The sequence below is a fragment of the Pongo abelii genome, chromosome 2 (assembly GCF_028885655.2).
Source record: "Pongo abelii isolate AG06213 chromosome 2, NHGRI_mPonAbe1-v2.0_pri, whole genome shotgun sequence".
Classification (NCBI taxonomy): domain Eukaryota; kingdom Metazoa; phylum Chordata; class Mammalia; order Primates; family Hominidae; genus Pongo; species Pongo abelii.
The window spans coordinates 163,517,416-163,536,964 of NC_085928.1; positions in this window are offsets into that span (position 1 = coordinate 163,517,416).

A 19,549-nucleotide genomic window follows, 5' to 3' on the forward strand; every position below is an offset into this window, starting at 1 on the left:
AAACTAAAGATCTAAAAATGCAAAATTTTTAATTAGTTTTTGAAATTGTTATATAGTAGTAGCTAGTCAGACATAATAGGGCAGGAGAGTGCCCTCCCAACCTCCAACCAGGAATGTCAGGTGACCATCAATGATGGTCAGGTGGTTAACTGTCTCTCTATAATAATAATTGATTGCAGCCATTACCAGGGAAAGGCAGTCTTGCTACAGATAGGAAAAAGCTGAAACTGGTAATCAGTAGCTTCCAATAAGATCTCAGGAGTTGGGAGAGTAGGCTTAAGCATGAGCACTAAGAGACAAAAATGGCAGAGTTTAACTGGTATATGACCTCCTAGGGACATTTGGCTGGTAAGGGAAGACAGCCTCAAGTTAGCATGCATACAATTCAAGTAAACACACTGCACATGCTCCCCTCCCAAGTGCTAGCAGCCACTACACATGTGAATGGCCAACCACAGAGAAAGAATCAGGAGTGAGGGGACACAAGACCCCAGAAGTTCAGCAACACATAAAACCCCAAATCAAAAAGTCAAAAGGTGCACTTGTCCTTTAAGTTGCCTGCTTGGCCCTCTTCCAAATGTACTTTCCTCCTTTTCATTCCTGCTCTAAAGCATTTTAATAAACATTCAATTCTGCTCTAAAACTGGCCTCAGTCCCTTCTTCTGCCTTATGCCACTCCGTTGACTTCTTTCTTCTGAGGAGGCAAGAATTGAGGTTGCTGTAGACCCATATGGACTTGCCACTGATAACAAAATGTGGATTGTAAGTATTTTGCATCGAACATATATCTATGTATATAGAAGCATATATATAGTTATGTGTAAGGCTGGGAGGATATGTACCCAAATGTTAACAGTGGTTATCTTACATGTAATGAAGGTAGGAGAAAAGATTGCAGGCAACTTTTTCTTCCTTATTTTCATCTTATTTATTTAATTTATTCTAGAGCACACTGGTATTTGTTGGGTAATAAAACGTAGTTGAACAAAATTAAAAGTATCAGTGTTCATTGTAGAAGTCTTTATAAGGTGTGTTAGAAAGATGTGAGCACAATTATTCATCCTCAAAATAAAATAATGAAAGAGAATGAAAGTGACAATGTAAGGACTAAAGGAAAACTTCCCTTCTGTCCTCTGAAGGTTTGCTGAAATGAACTGACAATAACCAAATTAGCAGAAGAAAAGGCATAAATATTCATTAATGTACATAGGAAACAATGACGGAAGAGTGATTACCCAACAAACAAATGAGGCTCAGAATCTTTTATACCCTTCTCTTTTAGTCAAGGGTCTCTAGAGGGACAGAACTAATAGATGGATATATTAAGATGAGTTTATTAAGGAGTATTGACTCACATGATCACAAGGTGAAGTCCCACAATAGGACTTCTGCAAGCTGAGGAGAAAGGAAGCCAGTCCAACTCCCAAAACCTCAAAAGTAGGGAAGCCAACAGTGCAGTCTTCAGCCTATGGCCAAAGGCCCAAGAGCCCTTGGCAAATCACTGGTGTAAGTCCGAGAGTCCAAAAGCCAAAGAACTTGGAGTCTGATGTTCAAGGGCAGGAAGCATCCAGCACAGGTGAAAGATGAAGGCAGGAAGACTCAACTCAAGGCAAGTCAAATCCTTCTATGTTCTTCTGCCCGCTTTATTCTAGCCGTGCTGGCAGCTGATTAGATGGTGCCCATCCAGATTGAGGGTGGGTCTGCCTCTCCCAGTCCACTAATGCAAATGTTAAACTCCTTTGGCAACACCCTCACAGACACACCTAGGAACAATACTTTGCATCCCTCAATCCAATCAAGTTGACACTCAGAAGAGAGGGAAATCAGAAAACTTAGATAATTGTGAGGGGTATAAATAATTTTAGGGGGGCAGTTCCAAGATGGCCAAATAGGAACAGCTCCAGTCTACAGCTCCCAGTGTGAGCAATGCAGAAGATGGGTGATTTCTGCATTTCCAACTGAGGTACCAGGTTCATCTCACTGGGGCTCATTGGACAGTGGGGGCAGGACAGCAGGTGCAGCCCACTGAGTATGAGCTGAAGCAGGGGGAGGCATCCCCTCACCCAGGAAGCACAAGGGGTCAGGGAATTCCCTTTCCTAGCAAAGGGAAGGGATGACAGATGGCACCTGGAAAACTGGGTCACTCCCACCATAATACTGTGCTTTCCCAATGGTCTTAGCAAACAGCACACCAAGAGAATATATCCTGCATCTGGCTCAGAGGGTCCCATGCCCACGGAGCCTCGCTCATTGCTAGCACAGCAGTCTGATATCGAACTGCAAGGTGGCAGCGAGGCTGGGGGAGTGGTGCCTGCCATTGCTGAGGCTTGAGTAGGTAAACAAAGTGGCCAGGAAGCTCAAACTGAGTGGAGCCTACCACTGATCAAGAAGGCCTGCCTGCCTCTGTAGACTCCACCTCTGGGGGCAGGGCATAGCTGAACAAAAGGCAGCAGAAACCTCTGCAGACTTAAATATCCCTGTCTGACAGCTTTGAAGAGAGTAGTGGTTCTCCCAGCATGGAGTTTGAGATCTAAGAGCAGACAGACTGCCTCCTCAAGTGGGTCCCTGACTCCCGAGTAGTCTAACCGGGAGGCACACCCCAGTAGGGGCAGACTGACACCTCACATGGCTGGGTACCCCTCTGAGATGAAGCTTCCAGAGGAACGATCAGGCAGGAACATTTGCTGTTCAGCAATATTCGCTGTTCTGCAGCCTCCGCTGCTGATACCCAGGCAAACAGGGTCTGGAGTGGACCTCCAGCAAACTCCAACAGACCTGCAGCTGAGGGTCCTGACTGTTAGAAGGAAAACTAACAAACAGAAAGGACATCCACACCAAAACCCCATCTGTACATCACCATTATCAAAGACCAAAGGTAGATAAAACCACAAAGATGGGGAAAAAACAGAGCAGAAAAACTGAGAATTCTAAAAATCAGAGCACCTCTCCCCATCCAAAGGAACGCAGCTCCTCACCAGCAATGGAACAAAGCTGGATGGAAAATGACTTTGATGAGTTGAGAGAAGAAGGCTTCAGATGATCAAACTTCTCCGAGCTAAAGGTGAAAGTTCGAATCCAACACAAAGAAGTTAAAAACCTTGAAAAAAGATTAGATGAGTGGCTAACTAGAATAATCAGTGTAGAGAAGTCCTTAAAGGACCTGATGGAGCTGAAAACCAAGGCATGAGAACTACATGATGAATGCACAAGCTTCAACAGCCGATTCAATCAACTGAAAGAGTGTGTCAGTGATTGAAGATCAAATGAATGAAATGAAGCGAGAAGGGAAGTTTAGAGAAAAAAGAGTAAAAATAAATGAACAAAGCCTCCAAGAAATAAGGGACTATGTGAAAAGACCAAATCTATGTCTGATTGGTGTACCTGAAAGTGATGGGGGAATGGAATCAAGTTGAAAAACACTCTGCAGGATATTATCCAGGAGAACTTCCCCAACCTAGCAAGGCAGGCCAACATTCAAATTCAGGAAATACAGAGAATGCCACAAAGGTACTCCTCGAGAAGAGCAACTCCAAGACACATAATTGTCAGATTCACCAAAGTTGAAATGAAGGAAAAAATGTTAAGCACAGCCAGAGAGAAAGGTCGGGTTACCCACAAATGGAAACCCATCAGACTAACAGCAGATCTCTCGGCAGAAACTCTACAAGCCAGAAGAGAGTGGGGGCCAATATTCAACATTCTTAAAGAAAAGAATTTTCAACTCAGAATTTCATATCCAGCCAAACTAAGCTTCATAAGTGAAGGAGAAACAAAATCCTTTACAGACAAGCAAATGCTGAGAGATTTTCTCACCACCAGGCCTGCCTTACAAGAGCTCCTGAATGAAGCACTAAACATGGAACGGAACAACTGGTACCAGCCGCCGCAAAAACATGACAAATTGTAAAGACCATCGATGCTAGGAAGAAACTGCATCAACTAACAAGCAAAATAACCAGCTAACATCATAATGACAGGATCAAATTCACACATAACAATATTAACCGTAAATGTAAATGAGCTAAATGCTCTAATTAAAACACACAGACTGGCAAATTGGATAAAGAGTGAAGACCCATCAGTGTGCTGTATTCAAGAGACCCATCTCACATGCAGAGACACACATAGAAGAATTATGTCGAGATAGGTAATGGATGAGGAAGAAATTTGGGCTTAACTGAAGTAATGGGGGCTGTCCATGAAGCCTTACGGCTGTACAGCCCACATAATTTGCTGAGCCTGATGGGTGTCAGGGTCAGTCCAAGTGAAAGCAAAGAGAGGCTGGGATGAAGGGTGCAAGGAATAGTAAAGAAACCATGTTTGAGATACAGAACAGAATAATGGGTTATGGAGGGGTTGTGGAGGGAGGTATTGAGGATAGGAGAGTATATGGCTTTGGCACCAGGGGGTGGATAGGCAAGACAATTTGGTTGATAAGGCACAGATCCTGAACTAACCTGTAAGGCTTGTCTGGTTTGGAGACAGGTAAAATGGGGGAATCGTAAGGAGAGTTTATAGGCTTTAAAAGGCCATGCTGTAACAGGCAAGTGATAACAGGCTTTAATCCTTTTAAAGCTTGCTGTGGGATGGGATATTGGCATTGAGTGGGGTAAGGGTGATTAGGTTTTAATGGGATGGTAAGGGGTCCATAATTTGTCACCAAGGAGGGAGTAGAGGTATCCTATACTTGTGGATTAAGGTGGGGAGATACAAGGAGAGAATGTGAAGGAGGTTTTGAACTGGGGCAAAATGTGGCAATGAGGTGTGGCTGTATCCCAGGAATACTCAGGGAAGCAGATAATTTAGTTAAAATGTCTCAACCTAATAAGGGAGCTGGGCAGGTGGGGATAACTAAAAAAGAGTGCATAAAAGAATGTTGTCCAAGTTGGCACCAGAGTGGGGGAGTTTTTAAGGGATTTAGAAGCCCGGCCGTCAATACCCACAACAGTTATGGTGGCAAGGGAAGCAGGCCCTTGAAAAGAAGGTAATGTGGAGTGGGTAGCCCCCATATCGATTAAACAGGGGATAGACTTACCCTCCACTGTAAGAGTTACCCAAAGCATCTGTGATGGTCCAGGAGGCTTCTGAAGTGATCGGACAGTGTCAGTCTTCAGCTGCTAAGCCAAGGAAATCTGGGAAGGAGTTGGCCAAGGAATATTGGGTTTGGGCTCCAGGGGCCTTAGGAGCAGTGGCAATGTGAGTTGGACAGTCTGACCTCCAGTGGGGGCCCACACAGACAGGGCACGGCTTAGGAGGAATCCCAGGCTGTGGGCATACTGAGGCCCAGTGGCCAGGCTTTTGGTATTTGAAGCAAGGTCCACGAGGATGTTTTGAAGGAGCCCCTGGGAGCTGTGGCTTGGATATTTTGAAGTTTTTTTATGTTGGAGATGTGGTTGTGGGTTGTCTTACAGCAGAGGCAAGTAGCTGTAACTCAGAAATGTGTTGCTGTCTGGCTACCTCCTCTCTATTATTGTACACCTTGAAGGCGAGGTTGATTAATTCCTGTTGTGGGGTTTGAGGGCTGGATTCCAATTTTTGAAGCTTTTTTCTAATGTCAGGAGCTGACTAGGTGATAAAATACATATTAAGAATAAGGCGGCCCTCTGGTCCCCCTGGGTCTAGGCCAGTAAAGCGTCTAAGGGTTGCTGCTATGCGGGCCATGAACTGGGCTGGGTTTTCATCTTTACCTTGGGTAGTTTCTTTAAGTTTGTCATAATTAACAGCTTTGTAAGCTGCCTTTTTAAGCCCTTCAACTAGGCAGGAAACCACGTAATCTCGCCTAGCTATACCTGGGGAATCTGCCTGATAATTCCATTGGAGACCTTCTTGGGGGACCGCTCTAATGCCTTCCTGTAAGTTTGTCTCACAGAGCCGGCGGTTGTCAGTGTGAGATTGGGCTAGAGAAAAAAATATTTCCCGTTCGTCTGGGGAGAGGGTAGAAGTTAGGATGACATTTAAGTCACTCCAGGTTAAACTGTAGGACAGAGTTAGATTTGGAATTCCTGTATATATTTAGTGGGGTCTGATGAGAAAGAGCCTAAATGCTGGCTGATCTGGGAAAGGTCTGATAGAGGAAAAAGGCACATGTACACTGACTATGCCTTCAGCTCCAGCCACCTCTCTAAGAGGAAATTGTTGGGCAGGTTGGGGAGAGCTAGTTGCAGAATGAAACTGTAAACCAGACCAGGTGTGAGGAGGGGAGGTGATAGAAAGATTATAGGGTGGGGGAGCAGAGGCTGAGGAAGAATTGGGACCTGGCTTGGCCTGGTGAGGAGCAGCCTGGAGAGGAGGGGAGAGGTCAGATGAGTCTGTAGAAAAGAAGGATTCAAAGACTCAGAGCTTGGGGTGGAGACTGAAGGAACAGACAGGAGAGAAAGAAGAAAGATTTGGGATAAGTCACATTGGGAGCAGAGACTATGGAGGGACCAATGTGTAAAAGAATGCCTGGATGTCAGGCACCTCAGACCATTTGCCCATTTTTGACAAAAATTATCTAGGTCTTGTAAAATGGAGAAATCAAAAGTGCTGTTTTCTGGCTACTTAGAACCATTGTTGAGTTTGTATTGGGGCCAAGCAGTGTTGCTGAAGAAAATAAGACGCTTAGATTTTAGGTCAGGCAAGAGTTGAAGAGGTTTCAAGTTTTTGAGAACACAGGCTAAGAGAGAAGAAGGAGGAATGGAGGGTTGACGGTTGCCTATAGTGAAGGAGGCAAGTTTAAAGAGAAGGGTAGAGACATGGAGAGAAGGGGTGGGGGGTGCTTGCCCCCCAGGAAAGTGGAGAAAGGGTGGGAGGTGCTTGCCCCCCAGGAAAGTGGAAACAGGATGGGAGGTGCTTGCTCCCAAGGAAAGTGGAAATGGGGTGGGAGGTGCTTGCCCCCCAGGAAAGTGGAAAAGGGGTGGGAGGTGCTTGCCCCCAGGAAAGTGGAAACGGGATGGGAGGTGGTTGCCCCGCAGGAAAGTGGAAATGGGGTGGGAGGTGCTTGCCCCCAGGAAAGTGGAAAAGGGGTGGGAGGTGCTTGCCCCCTGTAAAGTGGAAAAGGGGTAGAGACATGGAGAGAAGAGGTGGGGTGTGCAGCCCTGGGCTGCAATGTGAGGGAGCAGCCAAAGCAAGTGTCCCTGCAATTGACTTGCCACCAAAGGAATGTGGGTGAATGACCAAGGCAGGCATCCCTGCGGAGATCATACACCAGTGGAATGTGGGTGAATAATCAGGCAGGTGTCCCCACAATGATTAAACACCAAAGGAAGGCTGCCTTCCTGAGTCCGTGACTGGCGCCGGAGTTTTGGGTCCACGGATAAAATGTGTCTCCTTTGTCTCTACCAGAAAATGAAAGGAACTGAAATTAAGAGAAGGGAGAGATTGAAGGGGGGTGCCAAGATTGAAAGGAAAAAGGGTTGAGGGACAGTGAGAGAGGTGGGAGAAGAGAGTAAAAAGAGGCCGCTTACTCAATTTAAAATCGGTAAGGTGTTCCTTGGGCTGGTTGGTCTGAGGACGTGAGGTCGTAGGTGGATCTCTTCATGGAGTGAGGGTGAGGACAGGGGACTGGTCTCCCAAAGGAGTCCTGCTGACCCGGGTCTTCAGCACCAAATGTCTCACATGTCCGTGTGAAGAGACCACCAAACAGGCTTTGTGTGAGCAACATGGCTGTTTATTTCACCTGGGTGCAGGTGGGCTGAGTTCAAAAAGAGAGTCAGCAAGGGGTGGTGGATTATCATTAGTACTTATAGGTTTTGGGATAGGCGGTGGAATTAGGAGCAATGTTTTGCAGGCAGGTGGTGGATCTCACAAAGTACATCCTCAAGGGTGGGGAGAATTACAAAGAACCTTCTTAAGGGTGGGGGAGATTATAAAGAACCTGCTTAAGGGTGGTGGAGATTGCAAAGTACATTGATCAGTTAGGGTGGGGCAGAAAAAAATCACAATGGTGGAATATCATCATTTGAGGCTATTTCCACTTCTTTTGTGGATCTTCAGTTGCTTCAGGCCATCTGGATGTATACATGCAGGTCACAGGGGATATGATGGCTTAGCTTGGGCTCAGAGGCCTGACAAGGGTATCATTCTCTGAGCTCCAACACAACTTTCTTTCTATGCCATCTTTCTTTGTCCCGTCAACTAGATTTTTCCGTAGGTGAAATGATAATGGGTTAGGCAAAATAATCAAGACAGCTAAGAGCAGACAAAATATGAGTTTGGTAGAGATGTCTATGAAGTATCACCAAAGAATCTAAAGATTTTGAATCCTAAAGAGCTTTTTTTTAATAAGCTATTCCCAGCCTATAAATTGATGTCTTTCTGCCAGTAACTAAAGTCATAGAAAACTCTTCTCACTTCTTATCCTGAAACTCTGATCATATAAAAGCAGCGATTATGCAGAGCTTAGACAGCACCTATCACAGGAAATGAGCAATTGCTTCAGGTATTTTATGGAGAACATTGAAGGAAATTATTAAGTTCTCCACACACAAAGAAAAGAACAAAGAGAGTTCGCACTATGGAAACATTTTGCAAAAATTCTACACAGTTTGAACTGAGAGCAAATGCACACAGAAACACTGAAAATATTTCTCAATTGGTGTTAAATCTATATAAATGCCAAGTCACTGTTCCGATGAAGAAATCATATCACAGGGACATTGTGCAACAAACTAAAAGGTTCAAATTGGAAGCCAGGAAAGTGAGCTGGTAACATTTTTTAGCAATCCTTAAAGATACTGGAAGTTAAAAATAGAACCTCCTGTATAGACCTCCTAATTTGAGCTACTTATTATCTATGTTTAATTTAACTGATGAATTATCTGACGTAATTAATTTCCATAGTATGAGTTTAGGCCCATTATTCCTTTTGTTGTCTTGTAAAACAACAACTTCTTATACAGTTGCACACATATTTTTGGACTTCATAGACCCTAACTAGCAATCACAATAAAAATTCTATCGCATTACCCTCTACATGACATAGACATACACTTACTGTTTTGATCAATACTGGGTAGTTAGTTCTTTTCTCTGTCTCTAAACCAGAATTTTTATTGATGAAGTTATAAACCTAGGTGAAAATTATAATAATGAACTGAACCTATTGACTCTCCTTACATGCTTTATTGCACTGATGCAAACCAGGAAATCATTTTTATCGAGGGTCTTAGAGATCAAATAAAACCAAGATTTGAGTTAAACTTAATGACTTCAGATTTACAATTTAATATATTTACTTATTATTTTACATTCTGCATTACCTAGTACCCAAAGTAGGTCAGTAAGACAAAATTGGTTTTGGACCTGAGACTAATGTGCATAGGCTTCTCATTCCAGGCTTATCTTATCTTCCCTTCTATTTGGATCATCGATCCAAATCTGCATGTCAGAAGCCAACCTAAATAGCAATTACCAAATATAAACATACTAAGTATTGGACACAGGATTGAAATTTGGACTTTTGCCCCTGAATATAAATATTTCCCTCAATAATTTCTTTTCCCACCCAATCATTTTTTTTATACTGAGCTCTTTTTCAAGGTAAAAATTTATTCTCTAACAAATAGAAAATATCTTGGACTAGCCTAATTCTAACCTAGTGTTTATAATCCTTTAGTCACTTTAAGAAGCAAATCAATGCAGACATTTGCTTTAAAAAAAAATCTGGTGACAGAATATATTAGGCTAGCATCCTGCAGCTGAAAAAGTTTTGCCATTTACACACCCCAATGATGTGGGAGAGCAAAATAATTATTCCAAAGCAGCCACATCAGATGGCACATTGGTTTATCTATTTTTGAATAATTTGACCATTAACATCACACAGAGTAAAATTTAATGTGTACATATAGAAGTTGTCATATTGGATATTCTTTCTATATTCCTTATAATCTATTTCTTTGTCTTTATGAAATTTTCTGAATTTCTTATTCTGATAACACAATTCTATGTACTTGTACCTAAAACCATAAATAAAATAAAAAAGCAATTAGCAGAAAATTAGAAATATTTATACTGCTTTGTAAATGTTTACTCTCTGTTTCATGTCAGTCTAGTATGTCTCATGGCAAAATAATCCATAATTAAACTTTACTGCAATATAAATGTTTGCCAAATGGACTGTCTTAGTCAATCAGTGTTTAGAAAAAATTAATCAAATCCAATTCCTTTCTCTAATGAACTTCTTCATGCACTACTAGCTCAGGCATGTAGCTCTAAGTGAGGCTGAGCAGGTAATTTGGAGAAGCTCATGGGTAGCTAGAGCAGTCTTCCCACTCTGTTCTGGAAAGACTTAGAGTTCAAAAAAGCATGCGAAATATTAGCTAAGGGGAAAATTCACACATTTGGTAACTTCAGGAAAAGTGCATATATCAAGTGCCTGGTTTTAAAAGTGCATTATAACATAAGATACTACATGCCAGTGAAAAATTAGGAAACTTAAAAATGCATTTCAGGAGATTTTGGAAGATCCATGTAAACACTTGGGTAAAACCCAGGCTTGATCAGCCTAGGCCCTCGACATTTCCATATCAGAAAAGTGTTAAGCAATAAACTTCGCATTACACCTGGCTCTGCTACTTACTAAATGTGTGACCTTAGGCAAGAATTTAATATTTCTATGCCTCAGTTTCCATATCTCTAAAATTGGAGTAGCAGTATACACTGTATTGGTCCATTCTCGCATTGCTATAAAGAAACACTTGAGACTCGGTAATTTATAAAGAAAAGAGGTTTAATTGGCTCATGGCTCTGCAGGCTTTACAGAAAGCATGATTCTGGCATCTGCTCTGCTTCTGGGGAGGCACAAGGGGAGCACGCTTTTTTCATGGCAGGAACAGGAGCAAAACAGAGCAAAGAGGAAGGCGCAACACACTTTTAAACAACCAGAGTTTGTGAGAACTCACTCACCATCAGAAGAACAGCAACAAGGGGATGGTGCTAAACCATTCATGAGAAATCCGCCTCCAAGAGCCAATCTCCTCCCATCAGGCCCCACCGCCAACATTGGGGAGTACAGTTGAAAATGAGATTTGGTGGAGACACAGATCCAAAGCATATTCCACACAATAAAAGTTGTTATGGGAGATCAAACAAGTTTTGACACACAGAGAGACACAATCACACAGGTACACATTCACAAACATATACTAAGTTTGTATAATAGATAAATTTATATATTTGATCATTGCTGGCATTTAAGGATCATGATTGAATTCTAAGTTGTGGTCAGGTTTTTTAGGCTTTTCCTCTGTTCATTTTCTGGGATCAATTTTTCAAAGTTTTCTTCTTCCCCTGTTGCAGGTTCTTTCTGAAAGCCTTTCCTCTTTACAGCTGCCACTATCCTATCCATTTATTTGACTCCCTCCATCATCAAGGTTATGGGTAAAATGGCAAAAGTCATCTCCCTAAGTTCTCCCAAGGATCGTAGCCTTTTTCTTCTTTACTGATTAATAGTTTGGAGGAAATGGACTGAGAATAGCAAAGAGAGATGAAGTGGGAGAAATTGCAAAGTATAACATTCTGAAAGTTCATTTAGATGGCCATCTGTTAAAAGAGAGTAGTTTGCATTTCTGAAACCAATTAAACTACAACCAGTCTTTGTCTAATATAATCCACCCCAAAGACAGACAGACACACACACACACACACAAACACACACACACACAGAGTGAGAGAGAGACAGAGTTCATGTGTGAGAGAGAGCGAGAGTGTGTGAGTGTGTGTGTGTGTGTGTAAGAAAGAAAGAGAGACATACGCTTAATTTTAGTTATCTCCTAAACCTGGCATTTTTAGCCCAAAATATTCAGGGAGTCTTTTGACTTGGATTACATCCTTATTTTTACAAACCTCTAGGTGAAACTCAACATTTCTCGTATTTATTAGCATAGTAGTAATAGCAGTATTTATGCCTTTGTCACTTTATAATTGTTGCAAATATTATTTAATGCTCATTGCTACTTAAGAATTAAAGTAGCTACTAAACCTACTATAGATCTTATTATTTAATGTTTCAATAGAAACTGTATATGTTGACATGGTTTGAATGTTTTGTTCCTTCCAAAACTCATGTTGAAACATGACTTCCAATGTTGGAGGTGGGCCTAGTGAGATGTGTTTGGATCATGGGGGCAGATCCCTTATGAATGTCGTAGTGCTGTCCTTGACAAAGTGAGTGAGTTTTCCATCTGAGTTTATGCAAGATCTGGTTGTTTAATAGAGTGTGGCACTTCTTCCCTCTCTCACTTGCTCCTGTCTGTCTCTCTCTTTCTCACCATGTGAGATGCCAGGTTTCCCTTTGCTTTCTGCCAAGATTGAAAGCTTTCTGAGGCCTTACCAGAGGCCAAGCAGATGCTGGCATCATGATTCCTATATAGCCTGCAGAACTGTGAGCCAATTAAATTCCTTTTCTTTATAAATTTGCACAGCCTCAGGTATTTCTTTATAGATATGCAAAAATGGACTAACACATATATTATAAATTGGGGGATTTTGATGTCTGCATTCCCATATAATTGGCTGACTTTGTAATTTATGCATTTTGCTTTGTGCATATAAAATATTACTAGCTATTTAGTATTTCTTTTGTTTAAATACTCCATTATTTTGCATACTTGGGTTTCGTTCCATTTAGTTATGCTATGTTAATGATAGGCAGTAATCGTTTCACCTACATTTCATAATGATGCTGAACTACCTCTTTAACAAGGGAGTTTGAAGCTAAGGATGACAAAAAAATGAATAAGAAGATAATTTCTTTAAAGCTTTGTCATTTAATTGTGGGGAACTGTTTTTCTAAGGAAAAAAGTGTTATATACAAATCTGTACAATAACGAAACAAGCTGCAATTGGCTTCTAAAGCGTAACAGGCCAAGTATATAATATATACCCTGAACACAAAGGCACAGCTCCCAGAGTTTGCTAACGGAACTTCTCACTCATGGAGGCATGCTGCTATGTTATTGACAAGAATCACCATAAACAGTTATGCAGCCATCTTGGCAGGACTTGCCCAACTGTGTGCTTAGGTGTTGCTTCCAAAATCGCTTCCAAATTACACAAATAGAATAATTTCTCCTTGTGTTGAGCACATTATAACAGCTGCATGCTGTCACCATGATTTTTAGAAACAAATATCTAAGCTTTTTCAAAAAGCAGAGCATCCCTAAAATGATGATTTCCTATTATGTTGCAAAATTGCTTTGAAGCATTATTAATATTCTTTATGTCTGAACTGGGAAGCTTGCTAGGTAAACTTAGAAGGAATTCATTTGCACAGTTACTGAAGCAAGATGAAAATTTACTGCTTTTCTCTTAGAGAACTTGCTGATGTAAGATCAACATTATATGCCATTTACAGAATCCAGAAATCTTTACTTATAGAGAAACTTTTACCTGTGGAACTCATACTCATCTAAATATTATTCCAGCCAACTCCAGATTTGGTCCCAAACTGGGGTGTTATAAGAAGAAAAAGGCAACAATCATAGTTTTCTTACTGAGAATTGCTTAGAATACCCACAGCTCCAGACTCCATGCCAGGTGAAAAGCTAAAAAAAAAAAATCTCGGTTTCTGGGATAGTAATTATCTTCCATCTTCTATAGTGAATAGTATATTTCAAACTCATGAAAATTTAGAATCAGCTTAGAAATGTTTAGGATAATCTAAGATAAAGAAATTATACTTTCAGATTGTGTAATGAAGAATTAACTTCACCCAACAAGAGGTCTGCCCTTGGCCTTCAGCTACTGGGAAGTAATCTCTAGGCCCCTAGAATATCCTGCCTAATAAGAGTTTGTTTGTCAAAGAGTGTAACTGTGATTTTTTAATAGGGGCTTTAAGTCATGCTATATCAGTTTTGACTTCCAGAGTAACCAGATTAAAGGTATTAGTCTGACTTCAGGAGGTACTGGACACAAAATATCAGCAGCAGAAACAGTATGTGGCTGATCCCCGTAAAAACTCTGGACATCGACAGCTTGGATGAGCTTCTTGTGGTTGGCCATTGTTATACATCACGGCCAGGAGGAGGTGCTGCTCTGCATGACTTCATGGGGAGAGGACAGGAGAGGAGAAGCTCCATGTTTAGACTCCTCCTAGACTCTGACCTATGCATCATTTCCTTTGATTAATTTTAATATGTATCCTTTCCCTGTATACTCTTTGAGAGTATAACAGCTTTCAGTAATTTCTGTGAGTCCTTTTAGCAGATTATCAAACCTATTACTTAGTATAACAGCTTTCAGCAATTTCTGTGATAATTTCTTGTAGCAAATTATCAAACGTAAGGGTAATTATGGGAATCCTCATGTTTGTAGCCAGCCCATCTGAAGTAAGGGTGGTCCTGGGATGCTGGAGCATTCAGCTGGTGTCTGAAATGAAGGCAGCCTTGTGGGAAGTGTTCCTTCTTACCATATAGTTTGTCTAGCTCTGGGCAGGGATTAGGAAGGACTCTGCACAAATTTAGAATTTTATATACTTGTAACATTTGGCTTATTAGAGCAGCATCCTTGTAACTCCTACTTAAAATGAGCAATTGAGTTGACTTTTAATTCAACAACTTACCAAGTTTATTAGTATTGCTAACTTTAACACATTAGTTTTATAAAAGTCATTTAAATAGTAGGAAGGTTTTAAGTAATCTCTGTTATTCAGCATTTCCAGCTTGGCCATGAGGCAGATGTTGGAGGATAAGTTAGAGAATAAAAAATATACTTTGAGAACTTGAACAGAAAAGGGTGAAAAAGAAAAAATAAAATTCTGACTTTAGTATTGCTCTAATATTTATCAGTAATTCAAGGAAAAGACGAATGGGGCTGAATACAAAAATAAGAGTGAAAGAAAAAGGATATAAGGCTGTAGCAATTCCAACACTCAGGGAAGGAGTAGGGCAGGAGAGACTAGGAGGGACATATGGGGAAAAGGAAGCAGCAAAGGAGGATGGAATAATAAAATAGCAATAATAGATTTACATTAAATTTATTGAGCATTTATTAAATACTAGGGATCCTCACTTACTCTCAACAACAAAGGGAAGATGTTATTATTTCTAGTGTTCAGAGGAAGAAACTAGGAGGAAAGCAGGAGAACAGGTATTTTTTAAAAAAGCATGAAAAGTGACAGTCAAGATTTGAACCCAGGTCTTTTAATTCCAAATTCACAACTTGTTCCAAAATACTTGGCCTGCTTTGACTTCAACACTTTGAAAATTCTTCCTCACTAAGAGTATGTGAGAATTCTTTATTAGCTGGAATGTGCATTTAGCATATTTGTGTAGTCAAACTTCTTAAATTTTGTTCTTAATTTGTGGATACATAGTATTTGTATGTTTATGGGGTACACAAGATGTTTTGATACAGAAATTCAGTGTGAAATAAGCACATTATGGAGAATGGGGTATTCATTCCCTCAAGCATTTATCCTTTGAGTTACAAACAATCCAATTACACTCCAAGTTATTTTAAAATTAACTATTAGGTTATTATTGCCTATTGTCACCCTCTTGTGCCAAATATTAGGTCTTGGTTATTCTTTCTAATTAGATTTTTTGTGCCCACTAAGTTTAATATTTTAGCTCTAACAGAAGAAAAACATAGCAGTAGGCAGGAACTATAGTACCAGCTCAGATTCCATCAATTTTCCTTTTACCTATGATGTTTTCCACATTCTGGCACAAATGTCAAGTCAATAACCACAGAAAGTTGTATAATTGCCATTGATTAAATCAGTGCTTCCCTTTATAAGCTAACATCTGTAGGCAAAATAGGAATTGTGTAAGTTGGACTATATACAAGTTGGTACACTTTAGATCATTTCCAGGAAAGGCTTTCCTGGGCTAAATGGATATTTTCCCTTAGCATGAAACCATGAGGTCTGAAAACTGAATCTAGTGTAGTATTGTTAACTACTAGGAGAAAATCGGATACCAGTTCATTGAGTGGGTCCCAAGAATTCATAAAGAATTTTTAAAATATCAAGGATATATACCTGTGACTTGACTAATTGCATATGCTTCCCTTCCCTTTCAAAATCCAACTGAAATATAAACAAAAGTTAGACAAGAGAGGCTACTCTGAAGGGCAAACATTTTGTGAAATTTCTGGGAGAAAATTGGAAACAGTAAGAGAGGAGTCAATATCTAAAACACACTCACTTACACACATGCACATACACCTAAAACAGGCTGAGAGGACTACCACAAAGATCCAGGCATGTATTCTACACGTCCCCAGGAAACTCCAAGGCTGGAGTCTAGCGGAAGTCATCTAAGAGCAGGGGTTGTCCAAATGCAAATGATCAAGGTAATTAATTAGAAGACTGTAGAAGTGCTGGACCACTCCACCTCACTCCCTATAGTGTCCCACACATGGGTCATTTACCCTGAGGCCAAAAATAGGAGGCTCTTTTCTGAAGGATCATTAGCTCTGTGATGCGAGAGGGATGTGCTCCTTATTGGAGTGCTAGAGCTACAAGAAGAGAAGCAAAGCAGAGCTCAAGGTTATTCTAGACCCCCGCAAGGGAGCAATAAAAAAAAAAAGCAGCCTAATCTACTTCCAAGAGTGAAATAAATTCAAAAGTAAAATAAATCTACTCGGAGAACAAACTCCAACTAATGGAGCAAATTTGTGTCTGTCCCCGCAAGCTTCACTTGAACCAATCTGAGAGCAGGTCTCAGCCTTTATCATACTCCCCAAATGCACGCCACTCCATAAAGCATTGGTTAGAACTTTTAGCTTTTACTCAATATTTCATGGGAGACTAAGAAAACATATATTACACATTACATAGGAATAACTTAATCACATATTATATTTAACTGTCCTTCCCTCCACTTACTTTCTCTCTTTTCCAGCTGCAAGAATATCAATTTTTCTCTTCCTCTTTATTATGTCTGTGCTGACAGTGTTCTTGCTAATTTTTACATGGTCTTCTTGCTTTCTGTGTAAGTAATCATGCTAATTTAACCTGTTTTATTTCAAGCAACCAAGCACATGTTATGTTCTTAAATTATCATAATCCCGTAATTACCTCTTTACCTGCATACCCTCTTACAATACTTATTGTCCTATATATTATTTAATGTAACCATTTTCCTTCAGATCAATACTATTAATCATATACTCTTCCATAAGTATTTTCACTATTTATTTTCCTATGAAATACATCTATATTTGCCTTCCCAACAATGGTCTCTCCTCTTAAACATTTCCCATTACCACACAAGCTAATTTTTGTTCAAATACTTTTAGTCATGTATTCTATATCTTATAAGACTCTTGTATAAAAGAAAGTGTCATACAAATTGGATTCCCTATATGACAAGAACAAAATAAGACTTTAGGTTTATATGATTAACACCTGTGAATCTTCTCTCCCTATAGTTCAGTTGACATGTACTCAATCCTAAGATGAGTTCCATCTAATTTGTCATGCAGTTCTACATTAAGAAAAAAGATATTTGACGGATTTTCCATAATTCCAAAAAAGTAGCCTACATGGCATCCATTGTAATGAATAAATAAACAATACTTATATGGCTTAATCTAATTAGAACTTTTCAGAATGGCAGTTGGGAAAGTTAATTTCCTTGGGAGGTCAAATGGCATCTTCAATGGCTGGAAATTTCCAGACCAGCCTCTGCAATTCCACTATCCTGATAGAAGTGTGAAACTCAATTTATTTGTCTTGGCTAATTAAATTCTACCTGTGACAGTAAGTGCCGCTACTGCTTGTCTATAAATTAAAAATGTTAATTACATGAGAATATTCAGTGTTACCATGCCTGGGAAGTCGATTACTACAGCCACGTTTTTGAAAGCATGGGCCAAAGTCACTTTGAACTGACAAGTTCCAACTATTCTTCTGGAATATCAATGAATCTTGAATGTCCAGATCCAAAGCAGTTGCCTAGTCATTTTTTATCCCCTAGCTGAGCACTTGATATATTAGCAATAATTTTCACATATTATACATCATTTTGAAAGACACGTAAGGTACAGAACATCAAAAATACAGGTCAAAATGCAGGTGTACATAAAATTATGAGCAGAAAACATAAATTTAAATTGATACCACCACTAAGAAAAAATAGAACAAATATGGAAAAGCCATAGAGATATGTTCACAATTTACAGACAATTCTAAGTTTACCATCTTAGAATGAAAAGGAGATCCTCTAAGTTTTTCCAATAGACATTGTTGGTTTCTACTCAGGATTGGTATTTTTCTCCCTTATTAACAAAACCCCATTTTATTCATGTAACTACAAAGATTAAGAGTAATTCTCGGCAGGGTGTGGTGGCTCACACCTGTAGTCCCAGCACTTTGGGAGGCCGAGGCAGGCAGATCACAGGGTCAAGAGATTGAGACAATCTTGGCTAACAGGGTGAAATGCTGTCTCTACTAAAAATACAAAAATTAGCCGGTTGCGGTGGCATGGGCCTATAGTCCCAGCTACTCGGAAGGCTGAGGCAGGAGAATCGCTTGAACCCAGGAGGCAGAGGTTGCAGTGAGCCGAGATTGCGCCACTGCACTCCAGTCTGGCGACAGAGTTACACCGTGTCTCAAAAAAAAAAAAAAAAAAAAGAGAAAGAGAGTAATTCTCATTAATCTAAGTCAGTCATGGGGGTATTGACTAAATGTTTATGTGCCCCAAAATGTATATGTTGAAGCCTAACATTATGGCCTTTGGAGGTATAGCCTTGGGGAGATGCTTAGGTTATGAGGGCAGAGTCCTCATTAACAGGATTAACGCTCTTATAAGAGGCAAGAAAGCTTGACCTTGCCCTCTGCTGTCTGCCATTTGAGGATACAAGGAGGAGATGGCCATCTGTAAACCAGGAAGAATGTCCTCACTAGACACCAAGTCTGCCAGAACCTTGATCTTGAACTTCCCAGGCTCCAGAACTGTGAGGAATAAGTTTCTGTTGTTTAATCCATCCAGTCTATGATATTCGATATAGCAGCCTGAAATGACTAAGACACATGGTAAACTCATTTCCTCTGCTAGTAGTTATTATGCTAGTAGTTGCTAGGTGAGTAACTGACCTGGTCCTGGCCAATGAGATGGTAAGGGATACTTAGTAAAGTTGGGGATGGAAGGATGGGGTCCTCTGGAAGATGTTTCTTTGAAACTAACAAGAATACACTGAAAAAGCTTGCTGTTTTTTATTCCTCTATATGTTATTGGCTAAGGATTTGACTCCTGATGCTACTGTAGCCATTATACAACCATAACTGAGGTTAGCTTGAGAACAAGCTTGGCAGCGAAGGTGGCAGAGCTGGGAAAAATGGAAAGTCATAAATGTCTTGAATGCCATTGAGCTGCTGAATTAATAATACTCTAGGTCAAACTATCTCCTAACATCTGGTTAACTGAGATTATATATTTATTGTTCCTCTATTAATTGGAGATGGTGTTGCATATAGCATTCATTGTCTATGAGGAAGAAATACCAGTTCTTTGGGAGGAGTAGTTTCTCTAGTAATTAACAGAAAATTTTCTTAAAGTCATTTTCATGTATAATTTCATAGGAGAAGCAATAAGAACTGGGATGTACCATCTCTCAAACA